The following is a 19,070-nucleotide window of genomic DNA, read 5'->3' as shown; positions in this document are numbered from 1 at the left end:
TAGCAAAATTATACTTTTTTTTAAACCAAAGGACCAAACAGAGACATCAGAGAAACATCTGGTCTGATTCATTGGGGTAGCAGCAACATTTCTATTTATACATGAGCACAGCCCTATCTTTGTAGCTCTCAGCTGTTCCTCATTGCACAGTATGCCCCGCTTTTCAACCTTGTCTGTCCCTCATCAAGAGAGCATCCTGCATCCTCAATCTTAAGCAGAATCTAATGCAATAGAAGAAAATATATTCCCTATTCCCTAGAAGGGGTCTGTATTTAAAAGGAACTAATTCTCTATTTTCTCAGTCTCTTTGTTCAGGAGCATAGGACAGGAAGCCTCAAGTGGTTGGGTGGCTGCCATTCATTCCACTGCATTCTGGGTAGAAAGAAGTTGGATAAAAACCAAAGCTGTGGCATAAGTCAAGTTTGGAAGCAGGTCAGGTAGAAAGGAAGTGAGTCTTCTAAATGGAGAAACTGAGATTGAGGTAGAGAACTTAAGGAGCTGACTCTTCTCACAACAACATTTGAAGGGGATTATAAATTAGAAACCATTTGATCTTAGGCATTCCTTAGTACCAAAAAAGACTTGGGAATCTTCCTGGGTTTTGTGAGCGCTCTTTTATATCTGGCCCGTGGCCCCTAAGAGAAGGTCACTGTACCAACCAATGACCATATTGTTTGGGAAAGCACTGCAACAGGCCAGAGACAAACAGATCTTCACCAGTGATTTCTTCTTGGCAAAACCTTCTCCAAAATAATGACCTCACCTCAGAATTCAACGACAGGAATGCAAAAAGAATAAAAACACTCAGATGGAACCACAAGGGCCCCTGACATCAGGGCCTAATTAAAACCTTTAGAGGTCCTAAGCACTGAAAATAATAAGGTGTTCAACCTCACTCCATGTAATTAAAAAATTTGCAAAGTGTTTAGAAAGAGCAACAAAGTTCTGATTTTTTTTCAGTGATGACGACTGCAGAACTTGTTTTAGAAATGGCAAATCTCAAACTCTTAAAAATGTTGTGTGTGTTTTTGTTTCCTCCTGCTTTTGTCAGTGCTCTAAACACCATGTCTTTTGAGTAATCCAGCTCTGCCTGGAATACATAGTACTAACTATCTATTAACACAATCCGTGAAGAGGGTAATCTTTAGCAAATTAATTTCTGTGTTCTTCTAGTAACTATAGAAACATGAAGTTACTTCACCCTCACCAAAGAAAATGATCACTTCCTTAGCTCCGTGGTTCTAATGAGTCCTCGAAAGATGCAATAAAAAAGTCAAAGCCAAATGATTCCAGAGGAGAGATTTTTAAAATGATTCCACTATCCTCATATTACCCTGAGAGCAATATTATCATAATTGGTCAACACATGGTGGCTACACTGGCCCATTTGCATTTTACCTCTGGTATAATAAAGGTGTCAAGACATCACTTATAATAGCCGGAGGCTGTTTAAGACTCTTGTGAGCAAAGAACAAAAAAATATCCAAAATATATCCCTAGTAAGCTGTCTTCTAAATATGGATGAAGATGGACATAGCAGCTCCTGAATATCTCACTATTATTGATCGGGATTGATTGCTAGTATTGAGAATAAGAAATCTGGAAAGATTTTTGGGTCATTTTCCCATTGGTCTATAACAGGACAACCTTAGCAGAACAACTAAGGAGGAGCTACAAGTTTAGAAGCTAGTGGTCAGAAAGTGGGATACTGGAATTTAAGATTGCTGAGGTGTAATGTTTGAGTGATGACAAGATATAGAATGAGCTCCTGGGAAGTAGATGACTAAAGTAGAGTGGAGGAGAAGGTCACTAGGGTTAAGGAGGTACAAAAACTAGGAAGCTAAGTTATTGAAGTCCTAGGATGGTGGTGGGAGGTGGGATAAAGAGGACAATTGTGAATTATATCTCAGAGTCTTGGGGGATGAAAGGAAGCAACCAAGAGGTTGGTTAGTAGCAGGGAGGAGGAGGGGGTTGAGCTTATTAAGAGAAGGATGAGCTTTTACATACAAATTAAAGAGTGACGGTCTGGAAGTAGCAATGGAAGTTCTGCCAAATGCCAACCCCTGCACCCCAACTCCCTCTACAACACAACAGAACAGAGTGTATGAGAGAATGAACGGCACCAACTAGAAGAATTTGCAGGGCAAATCCTAGCCTTGAAGGAGACCCCTTAATTCAAGGCAAGAAGCAGAGACTATACTTCCAAGAAGAAATATTAAGAAGGTGGATTATTTTATTTACAATGGAATAAGGTTCCAGATGGCTCAGTGGAAAGGATGATTAGGGGTTTGTGGTGATCGGCACAGGAGATGAGAAAGAGGGAGTTCATAGTGATAACCTGAAGAAGTGAGAAAGTACTAAACCATTAAGGGGATGGGGGTAAAAGAGAGGATAGGTGACTAGAAGCATTTCTCTTTTAATCAGCGCCTGAGGATTATAGGGATGGGAGAGAGACGGGCTTCAAATATTATACTTTGGCGCACAGTTTTTGGTGTCCCAGTTGGATAAAGGTTCTGTTAAAATGCAGAGATGTGGTGAGGGCTGCCACAAAGTTTTTGGAAAGGCCATGGGGACTTTGTTCTTATCCGAGCTATGTCTCTGTGTGTGGAGTGGTAGCAATGAGCATAGTTAGGACAAAGTTTCTCTCTAAGTTTGTGGCTTAGCAAAGGGGCCATTTCTCCATTTCATGAGACCTCAAATCTGTTGATCTCTTTATTTTATTCCCAGACTCTCTCAGTCCCATGCCCTGACTGGGACTAATGTTTGCTCATCTGAAATACCTTCACACTACTCTCTTCCATTTCCTTGCACACTATCCCGTTGCATCAACTCTGGATCATTCCCACGGTCTGCTTTTTTCTGCTCCTCCTTCTCAAAAAGCTGCAGGCTAGAGAAAATCACATAATCTAGAGTCTTGTGCTGCTACAGGTTCAAGCTCAACTTGGCCTTCAGAGACTTCATCAATCCCTTAACTTGTCTTTGATCAATTCCCTCTCCCATTCTCTCCAGTAAATATACCTAATCGTTGTCTCTTTCCTCAAGACCTAGTCAACTCCCAACTCTCATTCTCAACAAATGTTTCTGCCTCCTATTTCAAGGAGAAAAATTTAGGCCACTGAGCAAGATCTCCTTCAACATCCCCACCCACCACCATCTTTTCCTTCACCCTCAAAAGATGAGCAGTCCCTCCTTTTTTTCCAAAACCAAACTCTCCCACCTCTTTCAGGGCTTGAGCAATTATTTTCTCTTTTTTCTTTCAACTTGCAACATTGGCTCCTTCTCTTAATTTATGTGTTCGTCTCTCCAATCTAATCAAAAAGCTCCTGACCAATGAAGCACATTGATGTCTGCAACTTTCTTTGAAATACATCCAGAAAATAAGATGAGTTGATAGATGGACAGATGGATAGATATGTGATAAACCAAATACAGCAAAATTCTCTTTGTAGAATTTAGGTGATGGTTACATAGATGTTTGCTGTACAATTCTTTCAACTTTTCTGTATGTTTAAAAATTGTCATAATAAAAATGTTAGAAGCGGGGCTCCCAATTCAGTGTCCTCCTCAAGTCATCATCAATCTTTCTTCTTCCTTTTTCCATCTGAACTTTTTGAAAGAGTAGACTATACTCACTGTCTTCACTACCTCCTTACCTCCCAGTCACTATTTTTTCTTCAGATCTTAAAAAAGAGATAAAATACTGTGAATATAACTGAAGTCCCCTTTACACCCCATCTAATCCCTTTCTGGATTGTCATCACTATTCTAATGTTGGTACGTATCTTTCTCACACATGCATGTGCACATGTGTATATGCAAATCCTTTGGTGATTTTTTTTATTGAATTCTTGTTATGTGTCTTCATGAAATTTACATATATATAATATATCCTGGAATTTATTTTTTGCATTCAGATTCATCTATGATGATACTCATGGATCTAGTCCATTCATTTTAACTGCCGTATAGTTTTCCATCATATAAATAGTCCATTATTAATTTACGCCTTTCACTATTGATGGTTGTTTCCAGTTTTTTACAATTGCAAACAATAAAGCAGTGACCTTCTTTTAGGCAATTCTCCTTGTGCATATGTATAAGTGTTCCTCTAGACATATGTCCAGAAAGTGAATTGCCGTGTAGTAGGGTACACACTTAATTACACTCTACAAATATTGGCAAATTGTTTTCCATAGTGGTTGTACCAATTTACTTTCCCATTATCAGAGTATGAGAGTTTCTTATCTTCACATCCTTGCCAATAGTTAGCATTATCAGATTTTTAAATTTTGCCATTCTCATATATTTGAAAAGCAATCAAATTTTGCATTTTGCATTTTCCTCTGGAGAGGTCAAGCATCTTTTCATATGCTATTGGCAATTTGGGTTTCACTTTTCTGAATTGCCTATTCACATTCGTTGACGATTTTTTCTTTCTATTGCATTTTTTGTCTTTTTCTTATTGATTTATAAAAGTTCTCTCTCCTTATGTGCTGTGCCCTAAACTTTTGGCAGTTATTTGAATTGCAAATATTTTTTCCTAGTCTTGTCTTTTAACATTGTTTATGGTATCTTTTCTCAAATAGAAATTTTAGTTTTAATTTATCATCTTTTTTTGTTTCTAGTTTAAGTTTTTCCATGCCTTAAAAAAGCCTTCCCTACTCTGAAGTAATAAATATATTCTCCTTTATTCTGAATGCTTCATTATTCTGCCTTTCACATCGAAGTCTTTAATCCAGTTGATATTTATTTGTGTGTAAAGTGGGAAGGATCTAATTTTTTCCTTTATGGTTAGCTAATTGACCCAGCACCATTTATTGAATAGTCCAGCTCTTCCCCATTGCTTTGTATTTTCGCTTCTATCATAAACCAAGTTCTCATATGTGTTGCTCTCTGTCCTGTTCTATTGGTCCACTGATCTATTTATGCTCTAGTACCACACTGTGTTAATTTCTCCTCCTTCTTATTTTTCTTTTTCAAATTGCCTTGCCTATACTTGACCCTGAAGTCTTCCATGTGCATTTTAGAATCAACTAGTCAAGTCCACAAAACAACCTGTTGGGATTCTGACTGTAAATTTAATAAAATTTATACATTAAGGAGAATTGTCTCTTTATAATATTGAGTTTTTCCTTCAAGAACATGGTATATCTCTCCTAATTTATATCCATCAATAAAGTTTTATAATTTTTTTCATATAAGACATTTTTTGTTAGTTTTATTTCTGAGTACATACGTTATGGCTTTTCTTGAAACTATAATTTAGGTATTATTATTATTATATTTTCTAATTGGTTATTGCTGATGTCTAGAAACACTTGGTTTTGAACATTGATTTTGTGACCATCAACCATGAAGAACTGTCTTATAAGTATTGATTACATGTCAAAAGATTATCTTGAATGTTCTGTGTAGATAACTATATTATTTTCTTTTTTGTTTGTTTGTTTATATAAGGCTGGTTAGTTAACAATCAACCTCTTATTATTTTTATTTTATTTTTTGGTGAGGAAGATTGGCCCTGAGCTAACGTCTGTTGCCAATCTTCCTCTTTTTGCTTGAGGAAGATTGTCACTGAGCTAACATCTGTGCCAGTCTTCCTCTATTTTGTATGTGGGACACTGCCACAGCGTGGCTTAATGAGCAGTGTGTAGGTCTGTGCCCAGGATCCAACCCCATGGACCCCAGGCCGCCAAAGCAGGGCGTGGGAACTTAACTACTAAGCCACTGGGCCGGCCCTAAATTATTTTCATATAATGATGATTTTGTTTCTTCCTTTCTAATGTCTTGTCTTTTTTCTTGTCTTTTCTTGTCATTGGTTAGAACCTCTAGGACAATGTGGAATGGATAAAATAGCCACGTCTTGTGCCTGACTTTAAAGGGAACGTTTCCATTATTTCACCATTAAGTATGATGTTTGCTATACATTTTTGATATTAAGGATTATCTTATCTGTTTATAGTTTTCTAAGAAGGATATTTTAAAATCATGAAGTGATTAAATTTTATTAAATGTTTCTTTTTGTATTTATTGAGGTGGTCATTTAGTTTTCTCCATTAATTGGATAAGATGGTAAATTACATCAATAGATTTCAAAAATAAAGTATCATTCCATTTCTGAGATTAAACTCTCCTTGATTATATTGCACTTTCAATGAATTGTAAATATTTATTTAGTTTTTGTGTATCTATATTTATAATATAAATATGAGATCAGCCAATAATTTCCCCTTCTGGTGCTGTCCTTGTCAGGTTTGAATATCTTCCCTGGATATTCAAGGCGGTTGCCTCCCTACTCACTCTTCAACCTCTTGCTACTCTATGACAACGGCTCTCAAAATGTTATCTAAGTGGATAAATTTAAAGTGTTTTCCTGGAGCCCTATATAGTATACCTCTGTTACACATAACACTATTGATCTCTTCCTTCTTAAATTTACTCTTTATTTTAATGACACCACACTCCTCTCGTTCTCTAATACATCTCTGAGCATCTTTCTCTACTTTCTTTGGGGGCCTATCTGTCTTCTCCCTGGAATCTCCCTTGACCAGCACTCTTCTCACTCTGCAGATGATCCCTAAGTGACCTGATGCACCCTCAGTGTTCCTACTCCCACCTGTATAGAGATGAATTCCAGTGCTGTACCTTCATCTCACATCTCTCCCTTCTAGCTGATTCTGGCTCATTCTGGCTGTCCCAAAGGCAGCTGGGACTTTACATATTTAAAACGGAACTCTTCATCTTCTCCATTAAACTAGTGTCTCTTCCTGTAGACACGATCTTAGCTCCTGAGCTCATTATCCATATTTGTCATCCAAGAAAGAATTCTTTGGTAATCTCTCTCCTTCATTTCTCAAATCCAGTGAATTACCATGCCCTGGCAATTTAACTTCTTAAACACTACTTGATCTGTTCCCACCTCTTCATCTTCACTATCCATGCCTCAGATCTCTTCATCTCTTACCTGATCTAGAACAACAGTTTGCTAACAAACCTCCTTTGTTTTGTCTGCCTCAAATATAAGTACAACCACAGGTGCCACTACAACCCTTTTCGAATTATTTTCTTTATAGTCACTGAAGTAGTTTATTTAAAACTAATCTTGCCATGTCACTTTTCTGCCTTAAATCCCTTTAGTGTTTCTCCATTGCAGATAGGATGGTCTACACTTTCACATTGGTTTATAACATTATATAAATTTCAGGTGTACATCATTATATTTTGGCTTCTGTGTAGACTGCATCATGTTCACCACCAGAAGTTTAGTTTCCATCTGTCACCATATGTGCCCCTTTACCCCTTTCACCCTCCCCCTACCCTCTTCCTTCTGGTAACTACTAATCTGTTCTCCATATCTGTGTTTGTTTGTTTGTTTGTTTGATCTTCCACATGTGAATGAAATCATATGATATTTGTCTTTGTCTGTCTGACTTATTTCGCTTAGCGTAATACCCTCAAGGTCCATCCAGCTTGCCGCAAATGGCACAATTTCATCTTTTTTATGGCTGTGTAGTATTCCATTGTATATATATATACCGCATCTTCTTTATCCCTTCATCTGTTGATGGGCACTTAGGTTGCTTCTAAGTCTTGGCTATTGTGAATAATGCTGCAATGAACATAGGGGTGCATATATCTTTTCAAATTAGTGTTTTCATGTTCTTTGGATAAATACCCAGAAGTGGAATACCTGGATCATATGGTATTGCTATTTTTATCTTTTTTGAGAAATCTCCATACTGTTTTCCATAGTGGCTGCACCAGTTTGCATTCCCACCAGCCGTATATGCGAGTTCCCTTCATAGCTTTCAGAGGCCACCATTATCTAGCTCTTACCTTTTTCTCTAGCTTCATTTACATCTTCATCTTGTCTTCAGCAACTCAAAACTGCTTGTAGTTCCCTATGTAGCCTATGCATTTTTTCCTTCCAGGCATTTGCCTATGCTATCCCTTCTAGAAGGCACATCTCCACTTCTATTCACCCCTCCTACCCCTAACTCAAGTCTAATTTCCCTCCCCATCTCTACCTGACTAACTCTTCACATGCCTTAAGATCCATTCAGCTGTCAGCTCATTCAAAAAGCTTCACTATCCCTGACCCCTCCCCCAGGCTTCACGAAGTGCCTCTCTTCAAAAATCTCATAAATGCCATGATTATTACTATATTTGCACTTACCATATTATATTGTAATTATTTATGTACCCCCCCCCCCACTGGACTGTGAACTCATCAAGAAAAGCAATTGGGTTTTATTCATATTTAAAGTTCGAGAACCTAGCAGAGTATAAATATTTGTTGAGTTCAATGAATAAATGATTTAGTTGAATTGAATATGCTCTTTGCAGAAACTTTTAGTTTTTCGGTCTATTATTGCTTAAAATTTACTTTTCACTAGACTTCTCCCAGTACAAAGACTTCATAAATTTAATTTTTTTGCTCTGGCTAACCAACTCTAAGAATAATAAAAAACAGTGAACTATGAGTGTGGCTAATATGGTTTAGATTGGAGTATGGAACCATGGTGAAAATAGAAACAAAGCAGAAGAGAATGATGAAAGGAGAGGATCCAAATTGGAATACATACACGCTATCATCCCTAAGTAGGGTTTTCACTAATGGCATGGTGAGGAGTGATTAATACTTATCAGCAGAGGGCCGGCCCCGTGGCTTAGTGGTTGGGTGCGTGCGCTCCGATGCTGGCGGCCCGGGTTCGGATCCCGGGCTCGCAAGGGTGCGCCGCTTCTCCGGCCATGCTGAGGCCGCATCCCACATGCAGAAACTAGAAGGATGTGCAACTATGACATGCAACTATCTACTGGGGCTTTGGGGGAAAAATAAAAAAAAAAAAAAAAAAAAATACTTATCAGCAGAACAACAGCCAGTGGCTCTTGGATTATTTGTGAAGTCAGATATTACCTTGAGATTTACATAAATGCATCTGGAAACCCCATCCCATGTCTTATGGGAAAACCAATGCTCTCCCCAAATTCCCTGCAGTTTTTCTGGGCTCCCTGTTCTCTTGGTAACCTCAGGGTTTGATTTCTGGCTTCTGCTAAATTTCCATTCTTCACTCTGTGTCTTGCAGCTGTTCCTTTATCTGCATTTGGCACTGACCCAAGGGTGGGTTACAGCCCCTCCTCCTAGATTTCCCACCACAAATTCATGAGAGGCAGCTGTGCATAGTAGACTCTTCCTGGTGATTTGAAGATAATGTTTGCTATATTGGGGGGCTATATGGCAAATATGCAACACTTTCAGCAGCCAATTTAAAACTGAAAATTTGATTTCCTTGCTCTGTTTCCACCAACCCAAGTTAAGCCTCCTGACATTTTGCTCAGCGTTCTCTCCCACTCTTCCTCCTCATTTACTTCTTCTCTATTCTTCCCCTATTTCCCAGTTTCTTATGCGGAATGATTTTATGACCTTTTTGTTGTTTCTTTCCAACCCATACAGAGCCTCTACTTCCACTATTTAGGCATCTCTTAAGACGTTATTCTAAACAAAGACAATTCATTACCTAAAAAGAACTCTTGTGCCAGTTTGCAAAATAGTATTTCAACATTCCTCGACTACATTTCTATTTATTGTTCATATACGTGTATATGGCAGGTAACTAAAAATTCAATATTGTTTATTCTAATCCATGTGATTATTTCTTCCCAACTAAATCTTTTGTAAAATCTTATGTAAAAGAACATTTTTAGTTATAGCTAATGATTGGTGTCTGAACCAGGGGGTACCAACAAACACATAGAGTCACCATCCTGGTGTTCAGGTTGGGACAAACCAAGGAGTAGTCTGTAGAGAATTATGTCTGAAGTGGGCCTTAAAATAGTCTCAGTTTGGGGCTGGCCCGGTGACGTAGTGAATAAGTTTGCGCACTCTGCTTCGGGGGCCCCGGGTTCACAGGTTTGGATCCCAGGCACAGACCTATGCACCATTCATCAAGCCATGCTGTGGTGGCATCCCACATACAAAGTAGAGGAAGATTGGCACAGATGTTAGCTCAGCAACAATCTTCGTCAAGCAAAAAGAGAAAGATTGGCAACAGATGTTAGCTCAGGACCGATCTTCCTCACCAAAAAAAAAAAAAAAGAAAACAAGTCTCAGCTTAATGCCTTTAAATAAACATTCCTCATATTTGATACATGTATATGTGGCCAATCTGGATGTGATATTTCTGAACAACAGTAAATATTGATGGTTCCTAAATTTCTGGAATTCCAAAGAGATTTTTTTTTTTGGAAAGACTTGAATTCATTCTTTCCAGCAAATATCTGCCAAGAACCTACTGTGAGTTAGGCACTACGATAAGCCCTGGAGACTGAGTGCCGAAGAAAAGAGTTGAACTCTCTGCTCCCATGGAGCTTATATTCTAGCAGGCAACACAATTAGTAGGAAGGAAAAAAACAATTACACATTGTAGTAAGTTCTGTGACGAAAGTCAACGTGGTGAGTTGGTGGAGAACAAGTCAGGGGAGAGGAAGGTACTCTCCATAGGGTACTTTGGGAAGTCCTCCTTGAGCCTTGACTTGTTATCTGAGACCTAAGTGATGAGAAGGAGCTAGTTATGCAAAGAAAGGGGGAGACCAGTTAAGAGGCCATTGTGGTAGTCCTGGTAACAGAGATGGTACCTTAGTGTAGGGTTGTGGCAGTGGAGAGAGAAGGAAGGAGATGTAGTCAAGATATGTTTTGGTGGAAGAACTATATAGTAGTATTTGCTGATGGGTTATATATATATATGGGGTGAGAAAAAAGAATCAGGGATAACTTCTATTTTTGTGGCTTGGACAACTATATGGTTCATTTTGACACTAAGATGGAGAAGACTAGAAGAAGAACAAGTTTGGGTGGGGAAATCTAGTGTTCCATTTTGGATCTATAAGTTTGAGATGTCTTTCGGATATTCAGATAGGGATACTAGATATATGAATCTGGAGTTCTGGCAAAGGTTAGGACTGGAAATATATATTTGGAGTAATCAGCACACAGATGCCATTTAAAGCTCACAAAATTGAATGAGCCCTCCTAGGGAGAGAGTTATTCTTAGAGAAAAGAGTGCAGGATTGAGCACTAAGGCACTTCAACATTTAGAGGTCAGACAGAGAAGTGGGAGACAGAAAAAGACTAGAAGGACTGCCCAGTGAGGCAGGATAAAGCCAAGAGAGCACGGGACCTCAAAAGTCAAGGAAAAAGTGGGACGGTTAAATTAAACACAGAGCCATGTCCACTGTATATTGCACACCCAGTTCAAGAATCTGCCCAATCTGTAAGCTTTCTTAACCTGAAGATATAGGTCAAGAAAGGTTTCTAACATCAAACCTTCCAAGAAAGGTTTTGCAACCTAACTGGGTGTCTGAAGAGGCAGCAGCTCAGAGCATTTGCAGGTGTTATGGTTCTTCCAGGCTTGAGACTGAACACATAGTGGAAGGCAGTGAACAAGTGACTCCAGGCTGACTTCATGTTGGCATAAATTTGTTGGCTGATTCTTAGTAGATAATTCCAAAAGATCTTTGTGATGAGAACAAAGTGTAAAGGCATGAATATAAAATTAGTATGGGAGTTTCACAATTTCCATGCTAAAAGCAGGATCATCTTTGTAAATTTGTACCTAATTCCTTTTTGCAGAAGGCATTGATCATTAGGAATAAAGAGTGGTGCCTCTTTGTCATCCACTTCTTTGTGGTTAAGTCCAGCACCTAAGTGAAAGTGGAAGCATCAACGGAAAGAAACACAACTTTTCATCTTATCTTGCTATGAACAGCACTGACATTCTAGAAAGCATTCCTTTGATGGCAAGTCCTATGCCAATGTAGGTTACAGACATTTTGATACAGGCTGTTTTGTTGTAGTCAATTTGCTGACACACAGCTTTGACACAGTCATTTTGATGCCAGGAACATCTTGATGTGGCTGCCTTGAAGTGGCTATTTTGATATGGGAACATTTTGACTCTGCCCAAAACAAACCAATAAACTGTTTGCTTAAAAAAAATTATTACCAAGTAACGTGCATTGACACATCTCTTCACCCACTCCCTGAGGCCCATCTCATCCCCTATCCTCCACAATAGAAGCCAGACTGCAGAGGTGGGCAGTGGGACCCTTGAGAGGAAAAAAATCACTGTGAGGGAGGGAGGAGACTAGAATAGTGGACCCAACTTAGCAATACAACCTGAAGAAAGGGAAGGTAATTCTGTTCTTGAACCTGTCCTGACTCAGCCCTTTAAACAAGTCAGTGTATCTCTACAACACTCAAGGAGCTCTGCTGTAAGACAAACCCCCATCCCCTCTCAAGAGCTTGCAAGAGCTCTGCCATGACCAGGCATTTCTTTTCTTTTTTCTTTAAATAGGAGAAAAACAAACAGAAGTTTAATAACATGTATACCTCCTATATACATGGAGATACCCAGGAAAACTGAGTAACTCCAACCAGGCATTTCTTTGACAGGACATGTACCATTGAACGAAGGACAGTACCATTGAGCAGGGAGGTTAAAAAAAGCCACAGCCCTGCCCATCCAAACAAGGGGCAGCAACCCCAGGCTGCCAAGTGACAGATGTGGGCATGGAGGAATCAGATGGTTGGGTTGATCCAGGGTTGATATTTTGTCGTTCAGGTGTTGATTAGACAATAGGGAAAGGAAAGCAAAATGCCTTGGGCTCATTGTCCCACTCATATTATCCATCAGTGATCTATTATCAAGTGTCCTATTAGTTGAATAGAGAATATAAACTGACTTCCTCCAAAGCAAAAAAAATTTTTTTTAAAAGAATTGTCACTTTAAGCAAAATAGAACTGAAACACTTACTCTGGGAAACCAGTTAAATCATTAATATAATTAATGGTATAATTTCTCTAGTACTAGGTGTTCATATCATTTAAGCTCATGAAATAAAATATTAAATATTTTCTAAAGATGAATCTCTATTTCTGCCACCATTATCTCTTTAAAGATTTGAAATGTTATTTAATTGAATTTGGAGGGTATTGAATGATATGTAATAGGAAAATCTATACAGCGCATGTGACTTTTTTCCTGGAAATATGAATTTCCCCTCTCCCAAAACCTATTTACTTCACCTTTCACTGCAAACATTTCATATTTTGTTTTTTTATATAATTTTTTTTAAGTATTTATTTTATTCATTTATTTAGTGTGTGTGTGTGTGAGGAAGATCAGCCCTGAGCTAACATCCATGCCAATGCTCCTCTTTTTGCTGAGGAAGACTGGCCCTGAGCTAACATCCATGCACATCTTCCTCCACTTTATATGGGACGCCGCCACACCATGGCCTGACAAGCGGTGCGTCGGTGCACGCCAGGGATCCGAACCCGGGCTGCCAGCAGTTGAGCACGCGCACTTAACCACTATGCCATGGGGCCGACCCCTCCTATTTTGTTTTAATTTCAATCCTTTCCAAATACTCTGATTTCAATTTAGGTCAACAGATACGTATTAAATACTACTATGTGCCAGTGATTTTGCCAAGCACTGCAGGGAACACAAATATAAATATGAATATGAAATAGCCTCTGTTCTCAGGGAATATATTGGGGGAGATTAGACTTGACTATAAACAAAATACAAAACAAATAGAGATATCACCAGGCATTCTTATGCGTTTAAATATCGTCTGATAAATTTCAGATGCCATAAGCTGGGATAATCAAAATGACTTGGGACCACAGTGACTGGAGCAATTAAACCCTACTGAGAAGGAAAGGGAAACTGGCATTTAACTCTGGGTAGCCTACTCGGTGATAAGCACTGTACTAAGTGTTTTACATATCTTATCTCATTTAATCCTCCCAATAGGCCCATTTCACAAAGAAGGAAACAGCAGCTCAACAACATTAAGTACCTTGCCCAAGGTCATACAGCTCAGATTTGGTGTGGAGGCCAAGTTCAACCCTGGCAGAATCCACACTCATTTCAGTCCCCTGAAGGAAGGCAGCGGTGTGGGTTACCATTGAGGTAAGAGAAGAACTGGCAGCTCTTGACACTAATGTTTGAAAGAATGACATTGAATTATTAAAACTATATAAACAGAAGGTAAAACAAGTGGTAGTCATAGCCAATCTAGATCCACCACTGAGCAATTCAGTGGGTGCATGGATCAAAATAGCTATTTGGTAAATATAACTTTTTATAAGGTTTGTTGGATTGTCAATGAGAATAACAAAAAAGTAATGAAAACATGTTTACCTTTTAAAATGCCTGTATCAATTCTTTAGCTTCTTGAATCTAGAAAGGTACCTTTTCCTCCAATGAGAAAAATTAATAATAACAACCAACATTTATTGAACATTTACTAACTCTGGGCTCTGTGCTAAATATATAGAAGTTGAGATCATAGATTTAGAACCAGGTTGAGAGGGTTCTAATCTTAATTTTGGCACCTATTAGTTATACCTTCACCAAGTTTTAACCTCTCTGGGCCTTAATTTCCTCATTTGAAAGGTGAGTCTATTTCATAGTGTCTGACAAATAAACACCTGGTAAAATTAGCTATTCTTATGGAGTTGGAGTATGTTTAACTACTATCCCAGATAGCAAGGGAGTTTTCTGAGGACACCCACCCATGGATAAATCCAGGCCTCCTTCTTGGGGGCTTATAGCAAGGTGGGGGTCATGTACACAGGATAAGCAGGAATGAGCCAAATCTCAGAGCATGGTGGCCATCACTCCTGCTGGAAGGCCTTGTGTAATCAGGGGAAGTCTGCTGTAGAAGAGAAGTCCTCAAATGATGCCAAAGGGAAGTTGAGCTGGCGGAACCATAGATCCTGAACAAAATCCCAGGGAGGTCAGGTGGTCTGCTCCCACTCGTGCCTGGCTGTTCCAACAAACCCCCTAGCAGTCTCCAAAATAACACCCAATGATCCTCATTTCCTAGTAGTCACATTCTGGTACAGTCCCCTCCCACACTGTACCAGGGTTGATCTGTGTAATACAGTAGAATAGGACAGAAGAGATGGTATGAAACATCCAAGATTAAGTAATAAAGGACATTGTGGCCTCTCTCTTGGCCTCTCTCCTCTTTTTCAGATCACTCACTCTGGGGGAAGCCAGCTGCCATGTGTTGAGCATCCCTATGGAGAGGCCCACATGGTGAGAAACTGCGAGTTCGGGATAATAGTCATGTAAGCGAGGTTGGAAGTAGATTCTCCAGCTCCAATCAAGTCTTCAGATGATGGCAACCCAGCCAGTGGCTTCACTGCAATCTCATGAGAGACCCTGAGCCGAAATCACTTAGCTAAGCCACTCCCAAATTTCTGACACTCAAAAACTATGAAATAATAAATGTTTGTTTGTTTCCTTTGACTGCTAAGTTTTGGGGTAAATCATTACAAAGCAATAGATAACTAATAGAGTGTCCTCTTTGCTGAGTTTTCCTTCATTCCTATGGGCTTGGTTCTGATAAGTCTGGACTTCTCTCTAGTGACATACACATACATGTCCCCCCTGCGCGCGTGCACACACACACACACATACACATACACACACACACACATACCTCCTTCTCTCTCAGCTCCTTTTCTTTCTCTTCAGGAAGGAGGGAATCTTTTCTACTCTTTAGGGAAAATCAATTGCCCCAGAGACAATCCTCTTGCTATTGGCTTCAGATGTATTGCCTGGCATAATCTTCCTAATGGTTTAGAGGTTCCCAAATTAGGAATCCTAGACACCTTTTTTTCTGACTTGTTCCCCCTCCTCCTTCTACTTCAAGGAATAGACCACAAGGAACAGTTCCAGGGAGGAAATTGGTTAATAACTTAAAAGTTAATATATCAAAAGTACTATCACAACAAATACATTATCTCCTTTAACAGCCCTATGAGGTAAGTGTTCTTTTTTTTTATAATACTTTTTTTAAATTATTATCTTTGTGAGGAGATCAGCCCTGTGCTAACATCTGCCAATCCTCCTCTTTTTTTGCTGAGGAAGACTGGCCCTGGGCTAACATCCGTGCCCATCTTCCTCCACTTTATATGGGATGCCGCCACAGCATGGTTTGCCAAGCAGTGTGTCAGCGCGCGCCCGGGATCCGAACTGGCGAACCCCGGGCCGCTACAGCGGAGCGTGCGCACTTCACCGCTTGCACCACCGGGCCGGCCCCATAGGTAAGTGTTCTTATCATCCCCATTTTACAGACAAAAGGTTATCTTGCTTTAGGTCACATGGCTATAGGTAGCCTAATCAGGGATGAACCCCAAGTTTGACTCCAGAGCCTGTGCTTTTGACCATCAGGCAATGCCACCTCCTTCTACCAGTTATTCCAATGTCCTGATGTTAGAATCTAACGAGAAGATGAGATCTGTGGAGTCTGTATATTCATTGTAAACACAGCACTTAAAATGAATCATTAATGAATATTAATTCTAAGAAATATTTGTTTATTCTAAGTTCAGTCAAGTAGCTAACCTGTCTACCTATGTTTCAAACTTATTTGTAGAGTAGGATAAAGTACTTTCGCAGGAAGCTCCTGGGTCTCATACAAAGCAGGGAATTTGGCTAAAAGTGTGCATCACAGTGGGGAAGGCTCTCTGACTTCACTCCAGACTCAGCTGGGACCCTTGTAACATGTTCCTTCCATTCTCCAAAGCAGCTCTCTCACATATTCTCCTCTCCGCAAATCTGCAACCATCCCTCCTATCCACACATGTCACTTCCCCTTTACTCTCAGCCAGTGACTCAACACCCACTGATAGGGAAAGCACAAGCCACCGAATGATAACCACCTCATCTCCCACCACCAATCCTAAAGTCTGGCCTCCCACCAGACATATCCCATCCTCCTCCTCTCTGCAGCTACAACCCCTGCCTGTCCTTTGGATCCCAAACTCTCCCACTTTCTCAGGAGTCTTGCTCTATTGATTTCTCCCCCTCTCTTCATTGTCCACTTTTCCCTCCCCTACTAAATCCTTTCATCAATATTTAAAATGCTGAAGTCTCTGCAATGAATAAAAACAAAACAAACAAACAAACAGACACCCTCCCATGGCCCTTGCCCTGTCTCGCTCTTCCCCTTCTGGGCCACACGTCTTAAGGAGTTGTCTACATTTGGTCTAGTCACTACTTCTTTACCTCCCACTCAGTCCTCACCCCACCACAGCTCAGCTTATGCCATCTACACTTCTCTCAATCTGCATCACCAAGGATACCAGTAACCACCTTATTGCAAAATCCTTGGGACACTGCTTACTGCATGGATTTCTTCACCTCTCAGTGTTTGACACTATTGTTCACAATCTCTTGAACTGCTCTCTTCACTCAGCTGGATTTTCTTTCTACCTCTCTGGCTATACTTTCTTCTTTTTAAGCTCCTCTTCTACTGGCCATCCCTTTTCCTTGGGGTTCTGTACTGGGGCCACTTCATTTCTCAATCTACACACTTTTCCTGGGTGGCCCCATCCTCTCTCTTAGCTTTAGTTACCATCTATTTGCCTGTGACTCCCAAATCTAGAATTTTGGCCTAGATCTCCCTTCTGTGCTTTATATTTAAATATATGTCATTCTGTCTCCTGCATATTTTCATTTAGATGTCCTGTAGACACTTCATGCTCTTCAAACTCAGCTGCTCCAAACTCACCTGCTTTTCCCTCCCGACCTGTTCTTCCTGCTTGGTTCCCTGTGCCAGTGAATGGTCCTACCACTCAACCAGTTGCCTAAGCCAGAAATGTGGGTGTCATTCTCAACATCTCCCTCATCTGTACCCCATTCCAATCAAGTCTGACAATTATACCTTTAGATATCTCTGGAATCCATTCACTTATTTCCATTCCCACTACTACTGCCTAGTCCAAACCCCTACTTCTTCTGACCAGGATTACTGCAAGCATCTTCTGACTGGCCTGTTTGCATCCAATCTTGTCCTTCTCTAACTCATTCTCTACCCTGCAGCCAGAGTGATCTCTCTAAAGTGCAAATCCTTCAAAATAAAACTCTAACTTCTCAGCATGGCATGCGTGGCCTCTTGTGTGACCTGGCCATCTGTCACCAAGCTCTCCTTTGCCCCCCTTCCCCCATAGTCTTCTAACTGGCCTTGATGAACTGGTACTGGATTCTTTGCTTGAAAACTGTCCTTAGTCTCAATCTAACTCCTCCTTCGGGACATCTTCTCTCACCCACCAACCTGTATGTCTGCATATGTTTCTACCTATTGTGGATTAGATGAAAGTATTTTCCCAAGCATGCTTTTGAGTCTCATATAAAGCAGGGAATTTGGCTAAAAATGTATGTCATGGTGATAAGTAGCTTGGGTCAATATATGTCTTAAATACTCCTGATTCCCTATACTTCCTTCAATCATAGTACATTTGTCTGTTTTCTCTCTTTAGACCCAAGGCACTTGAGGCTATGGCAATCAAGTACAATGGTTAAGAATTCAGGCTCTGGACAAGATTGCCTGGATTCAAATTCAGTCTCTGCAACGTCCTAGTTCTGTGACATTAGACAACTTGCTAACATGTGCCTCAGTTTTGTCATCTGCAAAATGCAGATCATAACAGTATCTATCTCACAGAATTGTTGTGAAGATTAAATGATAAAAGCTAAGTAAAGCATTTGGAATGGTGCCAGGCATGTAGCAAGCACTCAAAAGAAGGCTGTTATTACTTTTGAAGGCAGGTACTGTATCAGTTTTCTCCATAGAGCTGCTCACTAAATATTTATAAAATGAATAAATGAAGGAAATGTTTGTATCTAAACTTGTCACCAAAATTCTTAACGTTAACCTCAAAGTGAATATTAAATACATTACACTGAGCACCAGGCATAGAAATACACCAACATGGTCGCTGGTCACTTGGAGCTTTTTGGAAATGAGGTCATTCTATTTCTACCCAAGCACTCAGGGAATGACACTCCCCTGAGGAGGGATGTCTGAATCAAACAGGACACCTCAAGGTTCCTGAAGGCCTGATGACTGACTGAGATAATGTCTTCTTTACGTAAACATGGCTGTTAAAAGCAAGAAAACATTAAGGTAACTGTTTTAACTTATTTTCTGGTAATTTAAGACTACTGGGCCCTCCATTATTCTAGTGTCACAGACACCTGTAATCT

Source organism: Ceratotherium simum, chromosome 2, assembly GCF_057802395.1.
Source record: "Ceratotherium simum simum isolate JZ-2026a chromosome 2, ASM5780239v1, whole genome shotgun sequence".
NCBI classification, from domain to species: domain Eukaryota; kingdom Metazoa; phylum Chordata; class Mammalia; order Perissodactyla; family Rhinocerotidae; genus Ceratotherium; species Ceratotherium simum.
This window is presented reverse-complemented; position numbering follows the sequence as displayed.